Source organism: Eriocheir sinensis, chromosome 39 (assembly GCF_024679095.1).
Source record: "Eriocheir sinensis breed Jianghai 21 chromosome 39, ASM2467909v1, whole genome shotgun sequence".
Lineage (NCBI taxonomy): Eukaryota > Metazoa > Arthropoda > Malacostraca > Decapoda > Varunidae > Eriocheir > Eriocheir sinensis.
Window position 1 is genome coordinate 11371265 of NC_066547.1, and position 6099 is coordinate 11377363.

The following is a 6099-nucleotide window of genomic DNA, read 5'->3' on the forward strand; positions in this document are numbered from 1 at the left end:
TTCAGGCAGACGGGCGCAGGAGAAGCTCAGAAATACGTAATTGTTATATATTAAAGTGAATTTCAATAAGCGAGCGTCCTGAGTAAAGGCAAAATGGTATCGTACGTGGCACAAAAGGTTTCAATGGCGGATGAGTCGCGAGGAATGGCAAGTCACCTCCTCCGTGCCGTGCCTGTCATCATCGCGGCTCTCAAGTACCCGACACAATGGCACGCTACCGAGGCAACAACACCCTTGACCAGCGCGAGGAAGGGCCCGAGAAATGGGGAGACGAGGAGGTGAAATATAGATGGTAAACATGCCACAAGGGCCGTAAACACAAACAACAATACTGTGTCGGCATACAAAAGGGACAATGCCCTGTACTGTTCTATTAGCCCAGCCATTTTCATTGTATCCGATGAGTCTTGATCAGCGTTGCGCCTCGTCACCCAACATGTCGCTGTATCTCTTGGGCCAAGGAGACAATTGCCTTTGGTGTAGCAACGAAAAAAAAAGAACTTATAAATATAAAGATAAATAAAAATAGACAACGCACTCTAGGTCAGTGGTTCTCAACCTTTTTTGTACCGTTCCCCATTTTCCAGTCACTTTTTCACCTGTGGAGCCCTACATCTCGCGGGCCACTCATGACCATCTCAATGGTCAAATTTGTCACGTGGGCCGTGAGTTTGACACCCCTAGTACCGTTAGCTAATGTAAAGCAATTCTAGCAGTTAAGCATTCAGTTTTAAGGATTGCGCACAGTAGTATGAATTTTATTCCGAGCCTCATGTCACCTAATTCCAGTATAATAAATTTAAAAAATAATAGAATCTCTCTGGACCCCTTGAAATTCTTCCATGGGTCCATGAACCCCTGGTTGGGAACCACTGCTCTATATGTGAAAGATAGCACGATTTACTATTGCCATAAATTTATTAGGGCGCAAGAAGTACAGTCGTAAACGTTACCTGAATGTGCGCCAATATAATTTCTTAAACGAGTCCCGAGTGTAGTGTGTGTGCCTCAACGACCCAGACGAGGCGATATGAATCAGTCTTTCGTGGTGGCCATCAGCGGCGAAAAGGTGAGGTAGTGAAGGGAGGATGTCCTCATACCCTCTGCTTAAATAGTATTAACTGGAGGAGGAGGAGGAAGAGGAGTCAGAGGAGGAGGAAGAGGAGGAGAAGGAGGAGGAGGTGAGATCAGAGAATGTAAATAGAGGAATGGAAATAGGAGGAATTATTGAAGGAGAAGTATTGATAAACTCAAGGATGCCAAACTTAAAGATAAAACGTCACAAAGTGTGTCTCGGTTGTTCCCTTCCCGGTAAACTGATGCAGCGACGCCCAACAAGTGGAATGGTGAAATTTTCTGTGCGGCTAAGTAAATAAATCAAGTCACAATCAATTTTTATCGGCGTCACAGACGCCGATCAACAGATTGCCCATCCTGTTGTTGTTCTCTTCAAGCTGTTTTCCTGGCCTACCCATGGACATGACATTGTATAATAACATTTGTTAGCCCTGATGAACCCTACAACATGTCATTACAAACAAAGTCAGCTGTTTTTATTTTTTATTTTTACGTCTTGGCTTGTGGCGCCGGTAGGCCTTCATAGTAGGGCCTGACGGTCGGCCCCAGCCCGTTGTGGCGCAGGCAAGTGTTTATAGTGGCGCCATCTTTACTTTTCAGCATTTTCCATTTTAGGCCCCTAGTTGCATAATATAAATTGTTTGGGGTGTGTTGGAGGGTCATGCGACGCCGATCTAGCACAATTTTTGTGCTATTAACAATTGTTTTTCAATATTTTGTTTCTCTTTCAGATAAGATTCGAACACACGATTATTCTTTTTTTATTTTCGTATAAAAAATAGGTGATATAAATGACAGGCAACCCGTATATAGAACAACATAAACAATGACTGATGAGAATTTCGTCGTGACTGGAGAAAAAAATCCAGGAAAATATAGGTGAAAATAATTATCATAAAATAGTCCCCAATTATTTTTTTCGGATTTCAACATCAAGAGCTTATATCGAAAACTTTTATATTTTTTAACATTTTACAGTGTCGTTTAGGGAACATTCACGATTTTTTTTCTCTTTAACTTTTGCTCTTTCATTACGAGTGCCTGACAGAAAACTACAATAACAAACTTTCCGGTGTGTTTACATAGAAGGCTGACCTGACCCTCGTCCTCCCGCTGAAAGACACTCGAGGGGGACACATTTGCATAACTTTTTCCTCGTCACGTCGTGGTGGTGTCGAAGAGATGAATGAAAGTTTGAAAAAGGAAGTTAGCAAAGAAGAAAGTTTTCGTTTGACTTGGGTGTGTAGCAGGTCTTTAGTGGGGAAAGTTGATTAGTCTCTCTCTCTCTCTCTCTCTCTCTCTCTCTCTCTCTCTCTCTCTCTCTCTCTCTCTCTCTCTCTCTCTCTCTCTCTCTCTCTCTCTCTCTCTCTCTCTCTCTCTCTCTCTCTCTCTCTCTCTCTCTCTCTCTCTCTCTCTCTCTCTCTCTCTCAACCCCTCCTCCCCTCCTCCCCCCTCCCCCCCTCGAATCGCCGCTTTCCCTGAGAGCCGAAAAGTGTGGCGGGCAAACACAAGACGCGGACTCGAGCTTCTCTCCTCTGTGAAGCAACTCGCCTGACCCCAAATAATGATTAGCCGACCTACATCTCCCCTCCGCCGACGGTTTAGGCCGCGCCGCCGCTGCACCCTACTTACCTACGCGTCCCGACCCTCCTCCTCCCGGTGCGATGACTAACAGTAATGAGATAAATCAACAGTATTAGGATTTTTGTTAGTGTTTTTACCGCCTGTCTTTCTGAGGAGTGTTTGTGTAGTCGGGGTTTTTTTTTTTTTTTTTTTCTTACGGTAAAGGAAGCAGCTCAAGGGCAAACAAAAATTAGAGAAAAAAAGCCCTTTAAACACTGCCCTTATTAAAAAAAATGTTCAGAAGAGTGACCCAAAGAGAGGTCAGTTTCGGGTGGAGAGTTTACCAGTGATAGGGATGAAAGAAAGAAGATGCTGGTTAACACTTGCATAAGGAATTTGGACAGTTACTCGAATCATAGCAAGGAAACAACTTCGGGTGTTTTTTTGCAGCAATGGAAGCAACCCGAAATTGACCTCTCTTTCGGCCACCTCTTTTGATTCTTTTTTTAGGAGCAGCGAGTAACGGGTTTTTTTTATTATTGTTTCCTTTTTTTGTGCCCTTGAGCTGTCTCCTTTGTTGTAAAAAAAAAAAAACGTAAGAGCAACAAAAAGAAATCAATACGAGTGGGCAGAGGAGAGGTCAATTTCGGATGATGAGGTGTCCTGATACTACCCTTCTGAAAAACTTCACGTCGTAGATGGATCTTAGGTAATTTAGACCGTAGTGTGAAGTCCCAGATAGAAGGGAGTAAATAAGAATATCGGTCAAGCTGTTACTTTTCCCTTGCAAGTAAAATGGATTACGGTATGGATGGGGTAAAATACAAAACAGGTAGGGATGAGGATGAGCCTGCCGCAGATATACCCACGGCGCACTTTATCATTTTTTTTCGAGTGCATGTAAAGCAGGCTGAAGTTAACTCTGCGTTCAGTTTTGGCTTCTTATGTTTGTGCGAATACGGATTTTTTTTTATAATATTCAGAATAGTTTTTTGTGTCCTTTTTGGGTGGATTTTTCTTTCCTTGCGCTCGTGGGAAAGTTCGTAGTCTATGCCAAGTCCTTTTATTGTTTTCCTTCGGTTCCGCGTTGTGGACGATGGAGTGAGAATGTGGGAGGCGCATGACCGAGGCGGAGGAGCAGCGAAAGAAGGATAAGAAAGTGGTAGAAGAATGTTAGAAAGTTGGTGGGGAGAAAGTAATTGAAGAGGAGAAAGAGTAAATATTGAATCTACTTTTTTTTCTTCTCTCCTTCAAGTTCTCTTGCCCTAATCTTCTACCTACCCTACACTGTTGTTGTCGTTGCCTTTTTTTTTTTAACGTCTACGCCTATAGCGCCTGTAGGCTTGCTTGAGGGGCCTGGATGGTAGCCGAACCCAGCCCGTATTGGCGCAGGCAAGCAAGTGTTTATAGTGGCGCCATCTTCTCTTGGCTCATGCTGCTCCCCGGAACTCGTTCTTGATTCACTTGGACGGCTTCCTCTTAAGTCCGGGTTGATGGGTGGTTTTCAGGACAGCATGTGGGTAGTTTTAAGCCACTCGGCGGTGACTGAAGAATCCGAGGTGGTAGCGTGGGGATTCGAACTCGCGTCGTCCATCGCGCGATGAATGTGGGCCCAGCACGCTATTACTCAGCCACCCCGTACCCTCAGCTGCCCTTGAAAAAGTTGTTATTCGTATATTATTAATTATTCATTCAAAGAGTGTTGCACAGTTGCTTTCTGGAGCGTTATATGCGTGGAAAAATCTTTGTTTAGCTTGCTTTCACATCCGAAATTATCACAGCTCTTCGTTGAGATGTCGTGACTAATGTATCTTGCTCAACTTTACATACGTGAGTGGTTTGTTTTGGAACAGTTTTCTCACGAGTAAATCGAGCAGATCGAGTGTAAGCTTTCTATCCATTCACCGTTTGCTGCCTTGACCGGCCTAGTGCACTCTTCTCTGCTGTTTGTTGACTATCACGTCTGCCCTGTTTGCGGCAAGTCGAGGTGAAAAGTAAAGTGGGAACCATACGTTAAGCTGCACGTGGTGTCGGTGCTCATCAAAATCTCTTTAGCTCTTGAACCTGTGGTGGGTAAGGCCCCCATCACACTGTGCCGACTGTGGGCCACGACAACCCAGCGACTCTTAGGCCCCCATCACACTGTGTCGAATCAGCATCCGGCGATCGTTTTCTAGACCTCTTTCCGACCATGCGCGACCTTTTCACATCAACATTTCACACCCAAGATTTCGTGTACCCTGCAGTCGTGGGTTGTCGTGGGCCAGAGTCGGAACAGTGTGAAGGGAACCTAAGAAATTGAGAACTCGTCACCACGGAACACAGGGCAGGTGTAACATCCGGATTTCCACAATTTACATTCCCCAGTCTTGGATACACGATGAGCTGGCTTCAAGACTTAGAGAAGGTTACCAGAAGGAGGAAATATATCGCAGCAGGAGGTGGCTATTAAAGCAAAAACAAAAAAGTAGGAAAAAAAGATAAAATGTGACAAGAAAAAATTGAGGCACTATACAGTTTTCAATTTTTCCCGTTTTTTTTTTTTTCTTTTTTCATTTAAAGGTAAGATGCGACTGAGTTAAACAGAGTTAGTGTTGGCTGTGAAATCTGAGGAGTTAAAACAAAGACAGACAGACAGACACACGCCCAGACAGACAGACGAATAGACGAGCGAACGGAATAATAGACAAAGAGGCAGATGAGGAGACAGACAAACTAACAGACATTTACACACGGTTAGCGATACAAAAAAAAGCCATATGAGAAAAAACAGACAAACTAACAAAGACACATACACACGGTTAGAGATACAGACAGACACACAGACAGAGAGACAGACGGCTAGATGGCCACAGACACAGAAAGCCAGACAGACAGATGGCGAGAAGCTGATTCCCACTAACGGTTTGCTCGACACACACTAAAGATTGTTGAGTCACCCCTTGAACCTCCTCCTCCTCCTCCTCCTCCTCCTCCTCCTCCTTCTCCTCCTCTTCGTCTTTCTTTTCCAGTTCCTCTTTTCTTATTGTTTCTTTTCCTCTTGTCTTTCTCTCTTTCGTATCGTCATTGTCTTTCTCGTTTTCTTGCATTTTATCTTGTCGTTTTCCTTTATGGCTTGCCCGGTAGCTATTCAAGGGTTCTCTCTCTCTCTCTCTCTCTCTCTCTCTCTCTCTCTCTCTCTCTCTCTCTCTCTCTCTCTCTCTTCAAAATAAGCAAAAATATAAGGCTGGAGACGGATAAAGAAATATAATAAGGAGAAAGAAAGTCGTCGTGGGCCCCCGTGACGCTGCAGAACTAAGACAAAAGAGGATCGGAATTCGAGAGCCAGAAGAGTCGTAACCTATATTTTACTTCCGCCTTGAGAGAGAGAGAGAGAGAGAGAGAGAGAGAGAGAGAGAGAGAGAGAGAGATGGGGGGAGGGGGATGGAAGGAAAACATAGGCCTATCGTTTGCCATAAA